Genomic DNA, 25,658 nt, shown 5'->3' on the forward strand with positions numbered 1-25,658 from the left:
CTAGAGTAAAAAAAAGGTTGGGAACCCCTGGCCTAACCTATGGGTAGTCTAGGCACTCAAACTCTTAATCACATTTAACTATATTTAGCCTGTTTACATCAAACTGACTAAAGGCATTTTAAAAACAAAATGACTAATGTGACTTTTTACAACAGATGACTTATTGGCCTGTTTAATTGGAAAATAGTTAATTGGCTGTATAAAACACAAGAGCAACTGTACTGAGCGACCTATCTGGAGATAACATAAGAGATTAAAAACGAGCAGTGTGTTGGCAGTCAACTAAGTCCCTGTTGATGTCTCGTATGTTTTCATGTAAATTATCAGCTGGCTTTTGATGAGGACAGCAGGCGGCCACACGTTTGACTGATGACACCAACAGTTGACTGCATACACGCACGTGTGCACTGTGTTGCTGGTCACAAGTGTGTTATTGTCTTTTTGTACAGGAATAAATGGATGATATGAGGTAGGTGACAGTTGTGTTTCTAGTTGATAAGATGAGAATTTTCAATCATCTAATCTGTTGTACCATATGCTGCTGTTGCGAACTGTCAATAAGCTAATTTGTTTGGCCGCAAGCAACACAGCTAGAGCAACAGCTGACTATCAGTGTGTTATTCGGCTATGTTTTTATCGAGTTACTAGTCAAATTTTTTTTCTAACCTAAACTATTGTGTCATTCATTCTAACCTGAAATTAAATATCGTGTCATTTATTCTAACCTAAAATATCGTGACATTTATACTAACCTAAAATATTGTGTCGTCAATTGTAACCTAAAATAGATCTAGATCTATGTGTCGTCAATTCTAACCTAAAATATTGTACCATCATTTCCAACCTAAAATAGTTTGTCAACAATTCTACCTAGTATATTGTGTCGTCAACTCTAACATAAAATAGTTGGTCAACAATTATAACATAAAATAGTTGGTCAATAATTCTAACCTAAAATATTGTGTTATCAATTCTAACCTGAAATATTGTGTCGTCAATTCTAACCTAAATTAAGGTAGTCAAAACTGAAATTAACTTCTATATCAGTGTTTCTTCCAGACTTTTTTCTCCCGGGGGGGGGGTGGGGGGGGGCACTTGAAATTTTCGGGGGGGGGGGGTAGACTTTCTTGGGGGGGGGGGGGGCGGACAATGTTAAAAGTATATATATTTTCTATATAAATTATATAAATTTCATTTCGTTCGGGGGGGGGGGGGGGGGGGGGGGGGGCGGTAGAATTTTTTCGGGGGGCTTCGTCCCCCCCCCCGAAGAGATGCCTGGAAGAAACTCCGTTCTATATCCTGAAAAAAAAACTTTTAATTGCAAGCTTTATGACTCAAATTTTGTAAAAATATCTCAATAAATCAAAAAGTTATGCGATTTTTAAAAACGCAAAATTTGGTAAAAAACTGATTTTCAAAAAGTGCCATTTTTGAGAACCCATATTTTCTAAAATAAATAACAGAAGTATTAGAAGTGTAGAAATTAGTAAAATTTTGTAATATATTTGCCCAATTTTTTCAGTCATCTAAAATGAGCCTTTATAAAGTATAAAAATAATTGAAAATTACGATGCGTTTTGGTGGTTTTTATTTTCAAAAAAAAAAAAAAAAAAAATACAATTCAATTTTTTTTTTTGCTTTAGACATAAAATAACTCTAAAACTATTGTGTTGGTAACATTAACAGGAAGAATGTGTTCATTATTTTCAAAAATCACATGAGTTAAAATATTATTTTTAAAAATGCCACATTTATCTAGTGCAGGAGAAATGAGGTAGATTGACAAACAATGACGAGAAGCCACGTTGGTGTTAACAATCTTTATTTACAGACGCCATGATGCAAAGAGAGGAAGTCGGAAGTGGCGAGAGACTTATATACATAACAACATGTAAGGGACATCACTCAAGATAACAATATAAATATAATACTAATACAGAAGAGTGAGTTCCCTTGACCTCACAATTATTTCAATCTATTACATCCCTTTACCCTTAGAACACAATAACACATCTCTCAATAGAACAATTGATAGTATCCTAAAATCACCAATTATATTGTAACATGAACACTATGGTAGATTACATCCTTACAAACAATGCACAATATGCTACAACATAATTAAGATACAAAACAATAATGTCAAAGTCCTTTTGACCTTTAAAATCATAGGTCTAACTTATTTGGGACTTTGATTGTCCTGCTTGACCTTCTCAGTGGCTTTTGATTTGGTGACTCAAGATTCTGACCATTTGGATTCTCTATCTCAGGAGGTCTAGGATTTAAATCATTAACTCCAGAATTTACATTTTCTGACTCCAGACAACCTGGTTCACTCATATCAACAGAACTTGGTTGTGAAACAAACTGAGTTGGTGTGAACTGATCAGCTTTGGTGGGATTGACAGATTCACACTTATTATCTGCACAAGTTATTTTTAACTTTATAAGGCACAGGTCCTGTACATTGAACAATTTGACCTGGTATCCATTTTTCCTTTCTCCCATAATTTCTTAGATACACATTATCATTAACTGCAAATTCTCTTTCAATGAATGTTGTCATGATCTAATGGAACTATTTTTGAATTGGCATCTGAAAGTATTATGCTGTTATTCAGATCCTTGACTGACATAGATTTCTTTGATTGATCAATTTCCTCAGGTAATCTGATAGTGCTTTTTCGTAACCAAACATACTGTTTAAAAGTAATATCCTGGACAATATCACTTTGCAACTGTGATCCAGTATTTGAAGTGGGTGTATTCAATGGCAAAAATCTTTGCTCTTTTCTTTTGATGTTACCCTTTTAGTTTCTGTAAGTGCTAATGATGTTAGCAAAGTTGTTTGATGATCACATTCCTTCTTACTAATGTATTTTCTTTAAAACATTTGAAATTGCCATATCACCATAATCATTTATTAAGTTACAAATACTTTGTTTAGGCAACTCTGACTGATAATGGACTGCATCTTCTCCATCTTTTATATTATCTTCACAAAGGGTTTTAATTTCTTATTTTATATGGCCTTAAGTCATCATTCACAGACTCTTCAGGCCAACCATTCTTACAGTACTCATACACTTTTATTAAGCACTCATCTTTTGTGTTTCTCTTTTAACATCATTCACATTTATATTGGAGTTATCCCTGATAGTGAAGAGAACAAATACATCTTCTGGTACATAGCTCAGGCTTTGGTTTTTTTAAAGATAATCTACTAAGACTATCTGCACTATTCTCAGATCCAGGTTTGTATTTCAATTCATAATTGTATGCAGTTAGTGTGATAGCCCATCTTTGAATTCTTGGTGAGGCATGCTCAGGTAGGGTTTTGTTTTCTCCAAATAAACCTAGCAATGGTTTATGATCTGTAAAGATGGTGAACTTCCTACCAAACAGAAACTTATGAAATTTCTTAACACCAAAATTGATGCCTAAGCCTTCCCTATCTAACTGAGAATAATTTTTCTCAGCCTGGTTCAAAGATCTACTGGCAAAAGCAATGGGTCTGTCACCCTTCTCATCCATGTGGGACAAGACTGCTCCTACACCATCTGGTGAAGCATCACATGTTAATATAAGTCTTTTCCCTGGGTCATAGTGAGTTAGTAAGGTGTCAGCAGACAAAGCCTCTTTTGCTGTATTAAAAGCAGCTTCTTGTTGTTTACCCCAGTGCCAAGTTGCATTTTTCTGTAGCAGCTTGTACAGTGGTGATAGTTTACCAGACAGATTTCCTATGAACTTTGCATAGTAATTTATTAAGCCCAAAAAAGCTCTTAGTTGTTGGGTATTTTCAGGTTTGGGTGCTTCTTTAATGGCTTTTGTTTTCTCAGGTTGAGGTCTGATGCCTTGTTTGCTCAATATATAACCAAGAAAACTAATTTCTGTCAGCATGAATTGACATTTATCTTTGTTTATCTTTAAACCTTTTTCACCAACAATTTTCAAAACTTTATCTAGTGTTTTAAGATGTTCAGTGTCATTCTTACCAGTTATGTACACATTGTCAAAGTACACACAAACATTTGGAATGTCCTTAAAAATACTGTCCATGACAGCTTGGAAAATTCCAGGGCTAGATGATATACCAAAACATAGTCTTTCATATTGGTAGAGTCCTTTATGTGTGTTTATTGTCGTATAGACTTTTGAATCTGGATGCAGTTCTAGTTGAGTGTAAGCATGACTAAAGTCTAATTCAGTGAATTTGTCTCCTCCTGCCAAATTCAAAGAAATTTCCTCAATGTTAGGTATAGGGTACCTATTTAGCTCTATTTGCTTATTCAGTGTAGTTTTATAATCTCCACAAATTCTTATAGAACCATCCTTCTTTAACACTGGCACAATGGGTGTTGCCCAATCGGAATAGTCTACCTTCTTTATAATGCCATTAGATTCCAATCTACTTAGCTCATTTTCAATTTTATTCCTCATTGCATAAGGTGGAACTCTAGCTTTGCAGTATCTTGGATTTGTGTCTTTAATGCTTAACTTCACTGTTCTATCATTTAGTAATCCTGGATTACTAAAAACACTTTTATTTTCAGATATAACTCTATCTAGTGAAGTAAGACTAGATTCTTTTACATTCTTCAATGAACAAATACTCTCCCAATTTAACTTAAGATCACTTAACCAGTTCCTACCTAGTAATGGCGGTCCATTTCCTTCAACCACAAGAAGAGGAAGTTTAACACTTTGACCATTATAACTTACATGAACCATACACTCTCCTATTACCGGAACATTGTCACCAGTGTATGTTGTTAGACACTTGTGACATGGCTGTAGAGACACTGATCCTCCTGTGACAGCGTCAAAATCTTTCTTTGTGACGACTGTTAGAGATGCTCCAGTGTCAAGTTGGAAGCTGATGCTCTTACCGTTGATATAAACTTGTACATTGATGGGAGCATGACTTATTGATTTCACAGAGAATAGGTTGAAATCCGGCTGCGAATCAGTTTGAGCATTTTCACAGGTAGAGTGGTTCATTGGTTGGGTTAGGTAGTCTTGGTGAGAGTTAACATAGTGCTGCCTTTGGTTGCGGTACTGTCTTGACTGGCTAGATTTAGCAACAGACGAAGACTTTGCAAAGCAGGCCTTAGCAATGTGACCTTGCTTACTGCACTTATAACAAGTTGCAGACTTGAACTTACATTGATGAGATGCATGGGGACCGTTGCATCGATGACATTTTTGATAATTATTACTAGATTTAGATCTAGGATTTGAACGAGCAGGCTGTTTAGCATAAGTTGGAATGCTCTGATGGGGTTGATGTTTATTGACTAACCTGCTGTTTACTGCATGGATCTCTGAAGGTGCTAAAGATCTCGCCGCATCTGATGACTGCTGGAATGACATTGCAAGTTGTATTGCTTTTTCCAATGTTAGATCTGACTCGAGCAGCAACTTTCTTTGAATATCAGGGCTGTTTACACCTGTCACAAACTTTTCACATAATCTGTCAGACAGCGTGTCTCCGAATTCACAAAATCTACTTAAATGACGTAAAACAGCAACATATTCTGATATTGACTCGTTTGGTTGACGAGTCCTACTGTCAAATCTAGCTCGACATAGAAACTTTGATGGGGTAGGCGCATGGTGGTCTGTTAGCAATTTGCTCAGCTCGTTAAAGCTCTTGGTATCTGGACTAGCTGGTGCGCATAAGTCCTTTAGTAGCCTAAATTGTTGAGGCCCTATGACTGTTAACAAAACAGCTCTCTTTTTGGCTTCTATCGTCACGTCGTTTGCTTCAAGGTAAAAGCTTAATCTATCTAGGTAATCCTGAATGATTTCATCATTCGCATCAAATTGCTTTATTTGGCCATACAGCGCCATTATTCTAGAAATAATTAGCTAATAAGCTCTAGCAAACCTCTTTTTTGCGTAAGTAGGTGCTCTTTCTAGTCGATCTTTATCCTCGTCGCCAAATGAGGTAGATTGACAAACAATGACGAGAAGCCGCGTTGGTGTTAACAATCTTTATTTACAGACGCCATGATGCAAAGAGAGGAAGTCGGAAGTGGCGAGAGACTTATATACATAACAACATGTAAGGGACATCACTCAAGATAACAATATAAATATAATACTAATACAGAAGAGTGAGTTCCCTTGACCTCACAATTATTTCAATCTATTACAAGAAACATAATCAAAATCTAGTGGAGTTGTAATGTAATGTAGTCTAATAAAGACTTGATGTCTACAAGTGATGCTGCAGTTGATGCCACATGCTTTGGTTTCTTTTAAAACCTATCCTGTTGTTAACTGCTTTGGGGGAACAGAACTACAACTCCACATCTTTGTAAGTCTTGTTTCCCTCAATCTTGATCTTGTGGAGCATCAAGAGTAAGTAATATGTTTTGGGAACTGTAAGGGGGGGGGGGGGGGGGGGGTTGGCCATCTTCCATTCCCTTGTAAGGAAAGTTCTGGATAGGCCGAAGGCGTAGCGAGGGGGGGGGGGGCGAGGGTGCGGACCGCACCGGGTGACACCATTTAGGGGGGTGACACCAAGGCAAAAAATAGCAAAATATATAGAGAAAAACTTGACGGGGGGAGGGGGGGTGCAAATCGAAAGTTTGAGGGGGGGGGGGGGTACAAATCGAAAGTTTGAGGGGGGGTGCAAATCGAAAATTTGTCCCCGGGAAGGGTCGCTACGCCTTTGGGGGGGGGGGGGGACACTGTGGTAGATTTGTACTTAGATAGGTAACACAACAGACGATGAAGCCATTTTCTATGCACACCACATTTTATTTTTAATCGGGAACAGGAAGCACATGACAAGGGACATCACTCAAACATTATAAGACTAATACAAGAAGAGTGAGTTCCCCTCAATATAAAGCTCAATATATTACATCCCTTTACCCTTAGTAAATAATAACATAGCTTTCAAGAGAATAAATGATAGTATCCTAAAATCACTTTGCTATTTCCTTCTTTAGTTTAAAACATTAGAATTGCCAAGCAATAATAAAAGAAAGATTGAATAATGATCACCTTTCAATTTATAACACTTCAAAAGTCAATACAAAACATTATATGCATTCCTTCCGAAATGTTAAACAATTTCATAAATCACTAAATATATTGTAACATGAGCATTATATGATTTGAATCATTTGGTAGATTAAATCCTTACAAACAAATGCAAAATATGCTACAAACATAATTAAAATACAAAACAATGATGTCAAAGTCCTCTTAACCTTTAAAATCATAGGTCTAACTTATCTGGGACTTTGATTGTCCTGTTTGACCTTCTCAGTGGCTGTTGATTTGGTGACTCAAGATTCTGACCATCTGGACTCTCTAGCTCAGGAAGTCAAGGATCTAAATCATTAATTCCAGAATTTACATTTTCTGACTCTAGACTACTTGGTTCACTCATATCAACAGACCTTGGTTGTGGAACAAACTGAGTTGGTGTGAACCGGTCAGATCTGGTGGGATTGATAGATCCACACTTATTATCTGCACAAGTTATTTTTAACTGGTCTGCATGTCTACGGACAATAAGTCCATTATTTGTTTTTACTTTATAAGACACAGGTCCTGTACATTGAACAATTTGACCTGGCATCCATTTTTCCCCTCTCCCATAATTTCTCAGATACACATTATCATTAACCCCAAATTCTCTCTCAATGGATGTTTTGTCATGATTTACTTTTTGTGTATGTTGATGTTGGGAAACAGACCTTTGAACAGTTGGATGTAGTAGGTCAAGGTGAGTTTTAATTTTCCTACCACACAGCAATTCGCATGGTGCAACACCTGTTGTTATATGAGGAGTTGTGCGTATTTGGCTAAGAACCTGTTTACTCTTTCCCTGAGAGAAAATTTGTTACCGGTACCCATTTTTACCATAGCGGTTTTGAATATGCCTACCGCTCTTTCAGCCAAACCATTCCCAGCGGGGTGATAGGGTGATGTGGTTATATGCTCAGTACCATTTGCTACACAAAACAGTTTAAACTCATGAGCAGTGAAACTAGGCCCATTATCTGAAACAATTTGATCAGGTAATCCATGAGTTGAAAATATTTCCTTAAGTTCAATAATGGTATCACTTGCAGTGATTGTGTTCATGATTTTAACTTCTAACCACTTAGAATGTGAATCAATAACAATTAAGAACATTTTGTTCATGAAGGGTCCTGCAAAGTCTATATGGATACGTTTCCATGGTTCGATTGGCCAATCCCAGTTTTGCAAGGGTGCTGTAGCTGGTTGATTTGAATGTTGTGCACAGCTTGAACAAAGCTTTACATATTTTTCAATATCAGCATCCATATGTGGCCACCAGAACCACGATCGTGCAAGACTCTTCATTTTGGAAGAAGGGTTAGGGTTAGGGTATCATGAGTATCATGTAAAGTTCTTAAAACTTCTTTTTGTAACATTTTAGGGATAATAACCCTTGACCCCCATAGCACACATCCATCTTCTAGACTTAACTCTATTTTTCTTATTTTATATGGCCTTAAATCATCATTCACTGACTCTTCAGGCCAACCATTCTTACAGTACTCATATACTTTTATCAAGCACTCATCTTTTTGTGTTTCTCTCTTAACATCATTCACATTTATTTTGGAGTTAGCCATGATAGTGAAAAGAACAAATACATCTTCTGGTACATAACTAAGGCTTTGGTTTTTTAAAGGTAAACGACTAAGACTATCTGCACTATTCTCAGATCCAGGTTTGTATTTCAATTCATAATTGTATGCGGCTAGTGTGATAGCCCACCTTTGAACCCTTGGTGAGGCATGCGCAGGCAGGTGGTTGTTTTCCCCAAATAAACCCAGCAATGGCTTATGATCTGTAAAGATGGTGAACTCCCTACCAAACAGAAACTTGTGAAATTTCTTAACACCAACAATGATGCCTAAGCCTTCCCTATCTAACTGAGAATAATTTTTCTCAGCCTGGTTGAAAGATCTACTGGCAAAAGAAATGGGTCTGTCACCATTTTCATCCATGTGGGATAAAACTGCTCCTACACCATCTGGTGAAGCATCACATGTTATTAAGATAAGTCTTTTCCCTGGGTCATAGTGAGTTAGCAAGGTATCAGAAGACAAAGCTTCTTTTGCTGCATTAAAAGCAGCATCTTGTTGTTTACCCCAGTGCCAAGTTGCATTTTTCTGCAGCAGCTTGTACAGTGGTGATAGTTTACCAGACAGATTCCCTATGAACTTCGCATAGTAATTTATCAAGCCCAAAAAAGCTCTTAGCTGTTGGGTATTTTCAGGTTTGTGTGCTTCTTTAATGGCTTTGTTTTCTCAGGTTGAGGTCTGAGACCCTGTTTGCTCAAATTATAACCCAGAAAACTAATATCTGTCAGCATGAATTGACATTTATCTTTGTTTATCTTTAAACCCTTTTCACCAACTATTTTCAAGACTTTATCAAGTGTTTTAAGATGTTCAGTGTCATTCTTACCAGTTATGTATACATTGTCAAAGTAAACACAAACATTTGGAATGTCCTAAAAAATACTGTCCATGACAGCTTGGAAAATTCCAGGGCTAGATGATATACCAAAACATAGTCTTTCATATTGGTAGAGTCCTTTATGTGTGTTTATTGTCGTATAGACTTTTGAATCTGGATGAAGTTCTAGTTGAGTGTAAGCATGACTAAAGTCTAATTCAGTGAATTTGTCTCCTCCTGCCAAATTCAAAGCAATTTCCTCAATGTTAGGAATAGGGTACTTATTTAGCTCTATTTGCTTATTCAGTGTAGCTTTATAGTCTCCACAAATTCTTACAGAACCATCCTTCTTTAACATTGGCACAATGGGCGTTGCCCAATCGGAATAGTCTACCTTCTTTATAATGCCATTAGATTCCAATCTACTTAGCTCATTTTCAATTTTATTCCTCATTGCATAAGGTGGAACTCTAGCTTTGCAGTATCTTGGATTTGTGTCTTTAATGCTTATCTTCACTGTCCTATCATTTAGTAACCCTGAACTACCAAAGACACCTTCATTTTCAGATACAACTTTATCTATTGAAGTAAAACTAGATTCTCTGGCTTTGTTCACTGAGAATATACTCCCCCAGTCTAACTTAAGATCAACTAACCAGTTCCTACCTAGTAATGGTGGTCCGTTTCCTTCAACCACAAGAAGAGGAAGTTTAATACTTTGACCATTATAGCTTACATGAACTATACACTCTCCTATCACCGGAACATTGTCACCTGTGTATGTTGTTAGGCACTTGTGACATGGCTGTAGAGGCACTGATCCTCCTGTGACAGCGTTAAAGTCCTTCTTTGTGATGACGGTTAGAGATGCTCCCGTGTCAAGTTGGAAGATGATGCTCTTACCGTTGATACAAACTAGTACATTGATGGGAGCATGACTTGTTGGTTTCACAGAGAACAGGTTGAACTCCGGCTGCCGATCAGTTTGAGCATTTTCACTGGTAGAGTGGTTCATTGGTTGGGTTAGGCTGTCTTGGTGACAGTTAACATAGTGCTGCCTTTGGTTGCGGTACTGTCCTGACTGGCTAGATCTAGCAACAGACGAAGACTTTGCAAAGCAGGCCCTGGCAATATGACCTTGCTTACTGCACTTATAGCAAGTTGCTGACTTGAACTTGCATCGATGAGATGCACGGGGACCGTTGCATCGATGACATTTTTGATAATTATTACTAGATTTTGATCTAGGATTTGAACTTGCAGGCTGTTTAGCATAAGTTGAACTGCTCTGATGGGGTTGGTGTTTGTTGACTGACCTGCTGTCTACTGCATGGATCCCTGAAGGCGCTAGAGATCTGGTCGCCTCGGATGACTGCTGGTATGAAGTTGCAAGTTGTATTGCTTTTTCCAATGTTAGATCTGACTCGAGAAGCAACTTTCTTTGAACATCAGGGCTGTTTACACCTGTCACAAACTTTTCACATTGTCTGTCAGACAGCGTGTCCCCGAATTCACAGAATTCACTTAGATGACGTAAAGCAGCAACATATTCTGATATTGATTCGTTTGGTTGACGAGTCCTACCGTCAAATCTGGCTCTACACAGGAACTTGGGTGGTGCGGTCGCAATGTGGTCTGTTAGCAGTTTGCTCAGCTCGTTAAAGCTCTTGGTAGCTGGACTAGCTGGTGCGCATAAGTCCTTTAATAGCCTGAATTGTTGAGGCCCTATGACTGTTAACAAAACAGCTCTCTTTTTGGCTTCTATCGTCACGTCGTTAGCTTCAAGGTAAAAGCTTAACCTATCTAGATAATCATGAATGGTTTCTTCATTCGAATTAAATTCTTTTATCTGGCCATACAGCGCCATTATCCTGCAAATACTTAGCCAATATGCTCTAGCAAGCTTCTTCTTAAGTAAGCATGTGCTCTTTTTAGTGGATGATTTATCCTCGTCGCCAAATTTGGTAGATTTGTACTTAGATAGGTAACACAACAGACGATGAAGCCATTTTCTATGCACACCACATTTTATTTTGAATCGGAAACAGGAAACACATGACATGCAAGGGACATCACTCAAAACATTATAAAATATAAGACTAATACAAGAAGAGTGAGTTCCCTTGAATTCACAAAGCTCAATATATTACAGACACACCATTAGTTGCCGCACCGGGTGACACCCTCGCTACGCCACTGGGATAGGCCATCATAAATGTCTCCAGCTGTGGAATAAATAATTGATTTAGTCATTAATAAAATATAATTAAATTTACTATAAGCCCATTGTGTAGGCCTACTATTAGTCCTATAACTGTAAACATGAAAAAAAGCCTGAAACGCCTTTCTGTTAAAAGTAATTTATACTTGATAGCAGAGGCGTAGCGACCCCTCCCGGCGCCCGGGGACAATCTTTCAATTTGGCGCCCCCCCCCCCCCATATATTTTGTATATTTATAATTCAAAATAGCAGCTAAAATGAGCTTATTTTGGCGACCCTAGGGTCGGCGCCTGGGGACATATGGCTTCGTGACCGTAAATGAGAAATACGTGAGTTTACAACACAAAGTAGTTATAAAAGTGAAATTTACATCGGTGTAAAAATTGAAACAGAATTAGTTTGTTTTCGTGTATTTATCGTCATTTAAAGTTTAAAAATGATTTTTTAAAATGAACACATTTTTTTAAAAATGTATACATCAAACGGTAGGCTAGAATTAGCTCTTTAAAATGACATTAAGATTATGCTTCTTCGATGCTTAGCCGCGACCAAATGAAACAGTGTGGGGTCGATCGATACACGCAAAACGGTAAAATTTGTTGTCGTAACTGATACTTTTCAAACAAATATAAAACACATTCAAACATATGTTACAGATATAAAAATACCAGATTTCGACAGATAAAGACTTAAACGTTATTGACCTATAATTTTTATTTTTATAGCACAACTAGAAGTAGTGAAATTATTTTTTGAAAACCGCAAAAAAATGACCCTAAAACGCACTTTTTTGCCAGTTTGGATTACTTGCTAAAATAGTTGGTCAACAATTTTAACCTTAAATAGTTTGTCAACAATTCTAGCCTAAAATATTGTGTTATCATTTCTAACCTAAAATAGTTTGTCAACAATTCTAGCCTAAAATATTGTGTTATCATTTCTAACCTAAAATAGTTTGTCAACAATTCTAGCCTAAAATATTGTGTTATCATTTCTAACCTAAAATAGTTACAATGTTGAATTAATTAGTAACCTTGACCCGTCGTGCAGGGCGTCCAATCAATGGATCATTGATGCAATAAAAAGCCACTTGGCAAACCGCATTACTTTACTGCGGGGCTCTTTCTCCGAAATAAAATAAAAATTTAATGGCAACAATATTCCCATGAACTAGAGTTACTTTCGGATATCTTTCCAGAAAAAATGTCTGATAAAAAAAACTGTCAGAAGTATTATCAACGATTTTCCAAAATCTCTTGGCTATCGAATTAATTGTATAATAATGCATAAACAACAGACAGACCAACAAAAATCTTATAGTGTTAGCAGCGTCATTTTGACTAAAGGTAAATTAGATCAACAAACAATTGTCATTAAGGTTTAACTAGTAGAAAAACAATTTAAACATTGACAAATGTTGGACTTAGCTTATTGTGAAAACATTGTGGGTTTTTATTTTTTTAAATGGCTCAATAGGCTTGAAAAGCTGGTTCCAAATGGTTCCATCCAAATAGTCCTTGCCAGAAAGCATATTTTTCACCTTAAATTGAATATTTATAAAATTTGAGAAATAAGAACAAAATAACTTCCGGGCTGACTAAGGATAGAAATATTCAAACAAATAATTACTAGTAATTTAATAGTAACTTAGTTAACACTATTAATTTTGATTAGTAGAGTCAGGGTGTTGTGGTGATAGGGGATGTTATTATATTAGTTAATATAAATAAACTACTAGGCTTGTCCTAGGTGCTTTGACCACAGGTTCTTTGACCATAAGGAGTTTGACCACAGAGGGGGGTTAACCATAATATACAGATTTTAAAATAGAAATTATAAACTGTCATTTGATTTAAATTTATGGTATATTTAATACGATTTTTTTACATGTTTCCCGAGAGTCCATTAATTGAAATTAAAATGTACTTAAAAAAGTCAAGAACGATATTTTAGTCTCCACATTCTAGTACTAGGCATCATAGAATTTATTTTAAATACTAGCCGCCCCGGCCAGGCCCTGCACTGGCATCCCGAAAAACGTATCTGTTAAGGACCATAACTTGTGTAATTAGTAATCAGCATTTAACCGGCATTGCCCACCCTAACCACAACCAACCAAAACAAACGCAAAGACAAACCCAACCACAAACACAAAGAAAACACAAACACTAACGCAAACAAAAAACAAATTTCCAAACGCAAACACAAACCCAACCACAACCAAACTAAACCAAAACACACCACAAAAAAAAACGCAAACATAACACAAATACAAACACAAACGAAAACAAAAAAGCAAACACAACCACAAACACAAAGAAAACTCAAACGCAAAGAAAAAAGCAAACGAAAACACAAACGCAAAGAAAAAGCAAACGAAAACAAACCCACACCCAAATCCAAATCCAAACGCAAACACAACCACAAATGCAAACCCAAACTCAAACACAAAGAAAACACAAACGCAAAGATAAAATCAAAGTGTCCACAGTCTAGTCTGGTGCGCCAAATCGCACAATGAGGACGTGCGGCGTAACCGCCTGATTCAACTTAGTAAACGACTCTAGTGCCCAACTTATTCATAGTCTTTTGAACTCACTTACGCGAACTTAGGTACCATAGCGAATAAGGGAAGGCCCGGTGCGCCAAATAGCACCCTGTCTGGGTGCCGGAGGACGCGCGGATTTGATTAATTTAAAGACTATAGTAACCTTTCTTATCCATAGTCTATCGCACTGTTTAAAACGAAATTATGCACCATAGCGCTCACATGATAGCCCAGGGCGCCAAATCGAACCGTGCAGGGGTGACGGCGGACGCGCTTGTTTTTAATTTAGTGAACAAAATTATAATACTCCAAGCTTATCCGTAAATGGAAAGAAATAAACATATAGGATTTGTAGGACCTGGCTTATTAAATGTTATTGATTTAAAAAAATAATTAGTAAACAGTATGTTCAGTGTATAGAATAAATAAAAGGCAGTATTAAAAATACCATCGACATTGCATTTAATCCCCGCTAATTATGTAATTTTTTTTCCTAACACCAAAACAAAGTAATAAAAAGTAAATTCTTTCTTCCCCCGATTTAATGGGGTTTTAAAGGGAAGTAACTGTGTTTCCCAAATCAAGGGACGTTATGAGAACTAAAAGACAAAATGCAAAAACACTTCAGACACAATTTTATAAACGTTCATACACTTTTTTTTTTAATTTTATAATTGAAAATTATTATTCTAAGTATATAAAATAAAATTGTTTTTAAAGACTTTCAATATTAATTTTTTTACTCATAAATTTAGACCATGTGTACTTTAATAATCTAACACTTGACTCCGTGAAAGTAGCATTTTTTTCGTTTTTTCTTATATTCCTTTGTAATCCTCGATTACAAACATATAAACATACAGAATTGAACTTTATATATTAGAAAATTGGAACACAAATAATGCGACATATAAAGTTTCACAAATAAATAATGTAGATCACGGGTTCCCAACCTGGGGGTCGCGAAGGTCTTTCTGGGGGGTCGCCAACTGGTATACTAAACCTTAGTAGTTTGAAACAAAACATAAATATTTAGAAGAATTTTTAAAAATTCGGCTTCATTATTATCACTGGAAATGTAATAGAGAAGAAACAAAGAGCATTGTTCAAAGTTGTTCTCAGTCACGAATCTATGAAATCTTCAAAACTAAAACATCATTTGAGACGAGTCATTCGGAACACACCAAAAATATAGCCTATATGGAGTTCTTTCGTCGGTAAGAAGCTAGTTGCAAACGCCAGAGACTTGATCGAACAGGAAGTTTTCACCAGCATTAGTGCAAGCATCAAATGAAGTCGCGATAGAAAATGCCAAGCAAAAATAAATAAATAAATAAATAAACAATAGGAGAAAATCTCATCAAACGCTGCATGTCCGTAAATGTTAAAAAACACATTTTTATTGAAATTACGCTTTCACCATTGTTTGCTTCTCAAGTTGATAAATCAACAGACGTGAGTTCGTGTTCGCAGTTGCTGGTCTGTGTCTATATTCATGCGGATGATAGCAAAGAAGAGTTGCTCTTTTGTGAAGATAGCATGGAGAAAATAAATACCTTTATTGAAACTGGATGATTAAAATGGGTTAGAACGGCTGTGGGGGTTTGTACGGATGGCGCGCCATCTATGTTTAGTTCAAAATCGGGCTTTCAGAAAACAGAAAATATTTAGCTCCCTAACCACTGCCCTAACCAATCGACATCAAGAGTCCATTGCTAGTATAGTCGTACATTATATAAAATCTGGAGCCTTCAAAGAACTGAGCAAAAACATTAATATAGATCACAAGGTTCTGCTCTTTTACACTACAGTACGCTGGCTGTCAAACGAAATGTTGTAAATTGTGTTTTTGAATTGAAATCTGAAATCAAATTGTTCTTGGAAGTGCAAAGGAAACAAGACTTGTCGGTATCCTTAAAACGACATAAAGTGGCTGGAGAGAGTATCATACCTGGCAGATGTGTTGGAACATCAAGATAAGCTTAACCCGAAGCTTCAGGGAAAATGAACGAATATTATAACTTTCCATGATAATCTCGGGGCATTTTTATCAAAACTGCAAAATCGGTAAAGAAAATAAATCTTGGAAATATTGTAAATTTGAGAAACTCTGCGGTGTGGTAGATGAATCTGATTGTGAGATAATTACAATTTTGAAAGATGCAATTTCTGGGCATCTTGAATCTCTTGAAAACGAACTGCATCGCTATTTCTTTGAGCTGAAAAAAAAGAAGAATCTGCATTTACGCATTACCCATTCTCTTCTTCCCTTGATGTTGCCAGCATTCCCGATGAATTACAAGATGAATTCTTTGATTTGCAGAATGATTCCGAGTAAGATGAAAAACTGCAGACACAATTTTGGTGTAGTATTCACCATTCATACCCAAACGTAAAATTGATTGACTTTTCGAGAATATATTTTCAACACTATTCTTCGATTAAAAACAAAATTAAGATAATTATAATGACATAGGTTGGCGTTAACAAAAAAAAAATTAATTAAAAAATTAACCACGAAGGTTTAGTGAATAGTATACAATTTTACTCATGCTATTAAAACAGTTATCAAGAGTAGTTCATATTGAAAGTCTACTAGAAAATCTTATTTTAGTGCTTATTAATTTCCATACTAATTTCGGCTTTTTAATTGTTTGGGGGTCGCGAGTCACTTACTTTTTATAAAAGGGGGTCGCCACTCGAAAAAGGTTGGGAACCACTGATGTAGATGTACCTGAAAATACATAGCATACATTAAGGATATAAAGGATAAAAAACATGCCATCAAATTAGTCAAAGAAGTAATACTTATATGGTTAACTAAATGACAGATGTGCTATAGAACGCAAATATGTCAGTACATCTGTTTGACCATATGTCTGAACAGCACGTTGTACTTTTTCGTGCAGCATCCTGTATCGCTTCTCATCTAAATAGCTTGCTCCTGCGACACCTTGCAAGAAAGTTGTCTTTTGCCGTGCGCAGTCCATCTGTAGACCTTCAAGAAAACGCCACATTGTTGGGTGACTACATTGGAGCAGAGACTGAAGACTGTAATGCCATCCGTCGCAAATGTTATTTGTTCGTGCTACACCATCGTCAATCGTGTATATTTGATTCCAAGTTTCAACTGGAAACAAGGCAAGTTTGTACTTTTCGCCACCGCCTCGGATGTAGGTGTGTTTGAAGAATGTCACCACCTCGTCGATGTTGTCAACTGTTGGCATAGACCTGTGGTCAAAGCCGGACACAGCGCTTGTGATAAAAATCCTTTGACAAACACCTGTGATCACAGACTCTCTGCTGAGAAAACATCCGTGGTCAAACCCTAACCCCTATGCTCAAAGGCCCTATGGTGAAAACCCGTTATGATCAAAGCCCCGCTGTGCCGAAACCCCTATGGTCAGCCCCTCTGTGGTCAAACCACCAATGGTCAAAGCACCTGTGGTCAAAGTTCCGCGCACCACTAGGCTATACCCCATTGACCGTCATTGTTTATTTTATCATGGAAAACAATTGTTGTGACTTTCATTGTTTTACTTTCCCTGGCCACTCCGGCTGATTTCAAGGAGGGATTTGAGGTTGTTTTTTTTTTTTTTAAATTTAAACTGATAAATAATTCTAAACGGATTTTTACCGGCTTATATCAAATACAAAAATATGAAAATGAGTGTAATCTATGGTTCCCATATGCTTGCCATATTTAATATTTAAATAACATAGACTTTTCAAGCCTATTGTAATCATTGATGTTATGTAAGATGGAATTTCGGAGGAGAGAAGACAGGAGGAAGGTGCGTGTCTGTAAAGGTAGCCAATAGATATTATAGTGACCCACGATTCTCTACATAGTTATTTAAATAGTATTATCATAAGTTATACGCTCTCTTTTAGTGCATTATTACAGAAAGACTTATTAATAAGCCGTTTAAATACTTTTTACTTTCTCGTATATACGAAGTATAGAGCAAGTCTAGTAATCGTGCAAAAACAAAAATCGAGATTTTTGCAAATCTCGACATTTTACACCTCCCTGAGTCGGAAAAACATAATTTTGCAATCTTGTCCATTGTCCGCGTGTGTGTGTATGTGTGTCTGTGTGTGTAAATACGATAAATTGGGTACCGTTACAGCTAGGTTGATGAAATTTCATATATAAGTATTATATCAAAATCGTAGATCCGTTTCAACTTTTGAGCGATTTCCGATAACCGGAAGTGGAACTTTCTCTTCTTTGAATTTTTCAAAAGCCTATAACTTGAGTACTATTTCAGATAGATAAATAAAATTTCACATGTAAGTAAAACATCTAATTATCTGCCTTCTGTCAAATTTTGAGTAATTTCCGTCGACCGGAAGAGGTAATTTTTGCTATTTCCGATTTCTCAAAAAAACGCATGTGAATTTATAAAGTACTAGTAATATTCCTTAGTATAATGCACATTTTATTTGGCGTTCATTTGGTGTGCAATTCTTTTTTTCTACGAGATTTTATTCAATTTTAAAAAGTTTAAGTATTTAAAATGGATTAAAAATAATTTCTATATCCCGAGTTGCCATCCCCCGTAGTTTTATATAAGAATATTCGAGAAAGTTTAGGGGAGATAACTCCTGGTTTATTTTTTAAATTTTTTTTATACTAAGTATAGAGGAATTATTGTAATCGTCCAAAAAATAGAAAATCGAGATTTTCACAAATCACGACGTTTTACACCTGATTTTTGCAATATTGTCCGTGTGTGTGTGTGTGTGTGTGTCTGTCTGTCTGTCTGTCTATGTCTCTGAACACGATATTATATCAAATTAGCAGTTGTTTATCTACATTTAAGCGATTTTCGTTAATGGAAGTGGAACTCATACTACTTTTGATTTTTCAAAAGCCTATAACTTGAGTATCTTTTCAGATAGATAAACGAAATTTCACATATAAGTAAAAGATATAATTGTCGGTGTTCTTTTAAATTTTAAGTAATTTCCGGTGAACGGAAAAAAGCTTTACGCTTTTTTTCCGTTTTCTCAAAAAAAAACCCGCATACGAATTTATAAAGAACTAATATTTCGCACTATAATACACACATTGTTTGCTGTTCACTTGGTGCGTAATTCTTTTTTTCAAAGAGAATCTAATCTATTTTTAAGAGTTTAATTAAAATAAAAAATGATTAAAAATCATCTCATCTCTATATTCCGTAGTGCAGGGGTGGGCAATTGTTTTGGTTCGAGGGCCACTTTGTGGTAGCGGATTTTAGCGGAGGACCGCACCGTTTAAAATGGTTGGTGATCTATAGTTTTAGGTACTTAAAAAATCTACCGAGGCTAGTAATGTAAACAAAAGGTGACTTAGTATTATGGTTTTAATACAAGTATATTGTGATATATTTCTTTCAAATATAATATATAATTGACCCAAAAGCGATGCCTTAATATATCAATATAGACCAGAAGTTAACTTTAAACAGCCTTGTTTTAGAGCAAGATTTGCTATATAAACATCTGCAAATTAAAGTGGTTTCCGCTGAATCCTTAACTATAATTTTACCAACAAAAAAAAAACCCCAACTTTTAAAATGGCTGCTATAGTAAAAGAGGTTTGTTGCATCTAATGAAAACATTACTAATTTTTACTTTCTCTTATGTACAAACTATAGACAAAGTCTTGTAGTCGTGCCAAAAAAATATCGAGACTTTTGCAAATCTCGACGTTTTACAGCTCCCTGAGTCGGAAAAACATAGTTTTGCAATCTTGTCTGTATGTCTGTGTGTGTATGTATGTGTGTGTGTATGTGTGTGTATGTATGTGTGTTTGTATGTGTGTGTGTAAACACCAGACTTTCTTCCAGGCATCTGTTCGGGGGGGGGGGGGGCTTCCACCCCCCCCCCCCCGAACGAAATGAAATTTTTATAATTTATATAGAAAATATATACTTTTAACAGTGTCAGCGTCCGCCCCCCCCCCCCCCCCCCCCCCCCCCCCCGAAGGAAGTCTACCGCCCCCTCCCCCCTCGAAAATTTCAAGTGCCCCCCTTCCGGAGAAAAAAGTCTGGAAGAAACACTGGTAAATACTAAATACGATAACGTGAAGAATTTATCTTCGTTCCTAACCCTAACCACTCGTGGAAAAAAAATCATCCAGTTATTTCCCCTTCTGGATTTTAGCGACCCTCGATCGAACGGACAGAGCGATTTAAGAGATAGCCTGTTGAAACATCATTGTCAGTCATGTGACAACATGAGAGAGATCGTCCGCCTCCGTTCTCTCATGTGATCTATCTTCATGTCACATGCTGCGATTAGTCACGTTTTCTTGCATGCTAAGCTGTTGTTGATTAGAAAAGTACCAGCAGCCTAAATTTCACATTTTTAACTTTTTGGTTTACTTGCCCGAGCCTAGCGAGTTGCTTTTCGTCACAATGTCAACCCACGTTAGCGCCTGTACATCAGCTGTTTATATTTACCTTGCTGGATATGGACGATCAACCATCCACACATCGATCTAATTCACTAGTTTAGCTTTTGCTTGAGTTGTCAGGCTCAATTCAGCCATCCATCTTTATACTGGAGGCCTATTATTTTCGAGTTTTAAGATCAACCTAGAGACGTAGGCAGAGGCGTGTACATGTGTACCCTAACCCATTTGACAGGGGGGGGGGGGTAATTGAGAGGGGTTAATTGCTTCGGGGGGGGGGGGGGGGGGTAAATACGGTGGGATGTCCGGAGGTAATGTCCGGGGGGGGGGGGGGGGTAATGTCCTGTAGCCATTGAACTCACTAACCCGAACGAAGGCGCTATAGCACTCACTGGAAGGCCCGGGCGCAAATAACACCTGTCGGGGCGTCGGAGGGTGCCTGGATTCGATTTAGTGAAGGACTACAGTAACCTTTCTTTTCCATAGTATATCGCAATTTTTAAAACAGACTTAGGCGCCATAGCGCTCACGGAAAGGCCCGGGAGGGGGGGGGGGAGCGAATTGGTAGCAGGTAAAGACTATAGTAACATAATTTCTTATCCATAGTCTAGGATAAAGGCGCCAAGTTGAACCCTGTCAGGGCGCCGGCGGACGCGCCTGATTCAATATAGTGAACGACTCAAGCTTATCCGCAAACGGAAAGATAGAAGTAAACATAGAGGACATTTAGGAGCTGGCTTCTAAACTGTTATTGATTACAAATAATATTTAGTAAACAGTACGTTCTGTGTATAAAATAAATAATTGGCAGTATTTAAAGTATCCATATTTTACCTACCATATTGCACTTTATCAATCCATGCTAATTATGTAACTAGTTTTTCCCAACACCAAAACAAACTAATAAAAAGTATATTTCCCTCGGTGTTATAGTTTTTTAAAGGGAAGTAATAGCGTTTTTCTAATTTATCAAGTGAAGTATATAGTGCTACAGGACTAAAAGAAATAATTTTCAGACACGATTAGAATTTTTGTGAAGGGTAATACACTTTCTTGTAATTTTGTTTAATGCACATGCAGTAGCGTAGCGAGGGGGGGGGGCGGGCGGGGGGGGGGGACATATGTCCCCGGGCGCCGAACTTAGGGGGGGGGCGCCAAATTGAAAGTTTGAGGGGGGGGGGGTGCAAATGAAAAGTTCGAGGGGGGGGGGGTGCAAATCGAAAGCTTGAGGGGGAGGTGCAAATGAAAAGTTCGAGGGGGGGTGCAAATCGAAAATTTGCTCCCAAGGGGGCGCCAAATTGAAAGTATGTCCCCGGGCGCCGGGAAGGGTCGCTACGCCTCTGTGCACATGTCGTCAATTAACACTATAAGTTTGGAAAATGAAATTTGTTTTAGAAAACCTTCAATATTAATTTTTTAAATAATTAATTAAGACGTTGAGCACTTTAGATATACTACACTATGGCGATCAAGTTGTTTTTTTTTTTTGCTATATTCCTTTGTTACCACGGGTTCGCCCGCCAAATATAGAATGGACCTTTATATATAAGGCTTAACTTAATATATTAGACTCATACAAGCACTGCGCCTATTTAGTAGCAAAGAGCCATCCATAAACACAATCCCACACACTAATAATCGCAGCTTTTCTGTCTACACTGATAAACCCTCAACTATCCCTCACTACATCCAAATAAGCTACTAAAACAAATCACTCACTATCCTAATCGCAGTCGTAAGGAGAGTGTCAAATCTTTTCCTCCACCCTACACTGGACGAACCATTTCCAGCAAACGCATTCAATCATACCACTGCAGGAAGACCCAACAACACAACCAACAACGCCAGCAAAAACATCGCTTATTAAACAACGACAGCAAGACTCGACACAAGAGAGCACCAGCACTCAGCTACAAGATGCAACACCAAGCTTCAAAGCTAGCAACAGCAAGACGACTCTAATCCCAATGACAAACAACCACAGACTGCTACGGAAACAGAAACAAAAGCCAAAAGGAAGAACGAAGACAGTCCAGCCACACTGCAAGAAAAAAACGAAAGAAAAAACATTATAGACAACTGCAACAACTCCACCAAACACTAAAGAAACCCAGCAACAATAAGAAACTACCATCAAACCTTTAACTCCTGGAAAAGACAAGAGCTGTCGATACGGCTTCCATTGTTTCAGTCAGCGAGTGTAAAACCCATACAAAAACATCCCATCCTGACATGAGTATGCCCGCACTGATCAAAAGCAGAGGGGCAATAAAGCACCACGTAGTAAAATACCCAGACACTGCCGTCTTCCAATGTGGATACTGCCTAACAAGTCTATATACCAAAAAACGACATAGAACAAAACCTCAAGGACCAGCAGCCTGACAACGACCTCTGACAAAATGAAATATTCTACATCCCCTGATTAAATTTAGTGAACGACAATAATAACCCCAGCTTGTCCGCAAACCGGAAGATAGAAATAAAGAAAGAGGACATTTGGGACTGGCTTCTAAACTGTTGATTAAAAATAATAATTAGTTAAGTCAGTAGGTTCAGTGTATAAAATAAATAAAAGGCAATATTTAAAATGTCCGTGTTTAACTTACCACATTGCACTTTATTATTATATAATTATTTTTCCCAACATCAAAACAAACTAATTAAAAGTATCTTTTCCCCCGATGTAAAGTTTCTTTTTAAAATGAAGTAAAACATTGTTTTCTAATCTAGCAAGGGAAGTAATCGGCAATAAATGAAACAAAGTTAAATAATTGTATACTTTTAATTTTTTTTTAAGGATTATACATTTTCTTTGATTTTAGGTATTCTACGTGACGTTCAATAAGATTTTTAGTTTGAGAAATGAAACTGTTTTACAAATTGTCCACATTATTTTTCAATTCATTTAGATAATAAATACTTTAGCTTTATCACACTATGGCGATCAAGTCTAGTTTTTTTTACTAAATCCCTCTATCGTCAAGGGTCCGCCGCATACATACACTACACAGAAACCATTTGAGCTTTATATATATTAGATTAGCAAGTGCAAGAAATAAAAAGTGTTCTCGCGTGAACTTTCTCGTCTAAGATATAAAGCTCCAATGGGTTCAGTTTCTCTGAATGTGTGTAAGTGGCGGGTGGAACCATTCTGTACTATTAAAATGTAAATTTTTATACTAATATCTAAACTGATGTAAAAAAAAATAACTACTCATAATTGATTATTTTCAAACAAACTTTTCATTTTATACGGTATAATTTTAATTGGTTTCATGTGCAAAGAATTTTTTTTTAAATATAAATGTATCACTCTAGGGCAGGGGTCTCCAAACTTTTCAGTCCGAGGGCCGCATTAACTATCAAATTTCAGTTCGGGGGCCAGTTTCTTCCAGGCATGTCTTTGATTTTTATGGGCAAAGTTCCTCAGCTATCACCAATAAAAGATTTTTCCTTGGACAAAAAGATCTTCGCGGGCCGGAAAAGAGGACTTCGAGGGCCGCATCCGGCCCGCGGGCCGTAGTTTGGAGACCCCTGCTCTAGGGTTAGGGTTATTATTTTGTCTGAAAATATTATACAAATTACATCCCTTTGTACCACTTACTTCCGTAGATAGATAACTTATATAAAAAACATTACTTCAGAAATGGGAAATCACTCTTTTTTTATGTTGGAACAAAATTATATAATTGGCGTGGATTGATAAAGAGCAATGTGGTAGGTCAGGGGTCGGCAACCTGCGGCTCGCAAGCCGCGTGCGGCTCTTTGAATATCAGGATGCGGGTCGCCAGTTCAGCATGATAATTATATTACTTTATTTTCATAACTCATAAAAATATTATACTGTAAAAACAACTTTCAGCAAGATAAAAACACTAAGAATAGGTGTAGTAGAAAGTTTGCTGGCAGCTGCTTGGATACAAGGCCCAACTACATAACTTTGCCAGCCCCGTGGTAGTGGTTCCACGCTTTTCACTACCGAAGTGCACTTTAAAAAAAAACATATTTTCAATAGTAAAGGTTATTTTATACAGAAGACATCTTTGTATGTATCAGTGTGCATTAATTTGACTTGAGTGACATAGTTTTGGAGTTATTAGCTTCTAAATTGGGAGGGGTAATGCTATAGTTATGTAATTTAAGTTTATTTCACATTTTTCACATTGGCCGTTTAAAAAACACATCAAACAACATAATAACATCATTGTAATAAAAAGCAATGTAGTAGTAAACATATAGAAGTAACATAGCATTCAAAGATTTGGAATACAGAAATAGTTTTATTTTATTATTAAGTTTGTTCCACAAATTAGAACCAGAGTAAGCGAAGCTATGTTTTTGGAAAAGAGTTGTAGGTAAGCTAAACGACGATTTATTTTTGTGTTAAATTAAAAGAAAATAAGCCCGTTTTGTGAAATATTTTATGTAAATAAACCGGGAGTGATCTATGGGATATAGTTATGATTTTTAATCCATTTTTAAATACTTAAACTTTTTAAAAATATAATAGAATCTCATAGAAAAAAAAATTGCGCACCATACGAACGCCGAATAAAGATGTGTATAATAGTGCGGCATATTATTAGTACTTTATAAATTCACATGCGTTTTTTTGATAAATCGGAAATAGCGTAAATTACTACTTCCAGTCAACGAAAATTACTCAAAACTTGACAGAAGGTAGAGAATTAGATCTTTTACTTACATTTATCTATCTGAAATAGTACTCAAATTATAGGCTTTTGAAAAAATCAAAGTAGAAAAAGTTCCAATTCCAGTTATCGGAAATAACTCAAAAGTTGATACGGATCTACGATTTTGATAAAATACTTATATATGAAATTTCATCAACCTAGCTGTAACGGTACTCAAGTTATCGTGTTTACACAGACACACATACACACACACAGCCATTCGGACAGAAGCAAAGTCCAGTTTTTCCGACTCGATAACGCATAAAAAAACAAAATGTTTATATATTTTTATTTATAATTTTTGCCTGATTAAAATAAGTCCTCTAT

At 36.7% G+C, this 25,658-nt stretch overlaps 1 protein-coding gene across 1 annotated transcript in view; it reads left to right on the forward strand.

Annotated features, from left to right (window-relative positions):
• The first annotated feature begins 286 nt into the window (after window positions 1-286).
• Window positions 287-25,658, forward strand: part of LOC131944032 (solute carrier family 12 member 9) — a 74,201-nt gene continuing 48,829 nt past the window's right edge. The window contains exon 1 of the mRNA XM_059304479.1: window positions 287-469. The gene's annotated coding sequence lies outside the window, so the exon portion shown is untranslated. The remainder of the gene's footprint in view (window positions 470-25,658) is intronic.

Source organism: Physella acuta, unplaced genomic scaffold (genome assembly GCF_028476545.2).
Source record: "Physella acuta isolate Inbredline_101_S28 unplaced genomic scaffold, ASM2847654v3 ptg000476l, whole genome shotgun sequence".
NCBI lineage: Eukaryota > Metazoa > Mollusca > Gastropoda > Physidae > Physella > Physella acuta.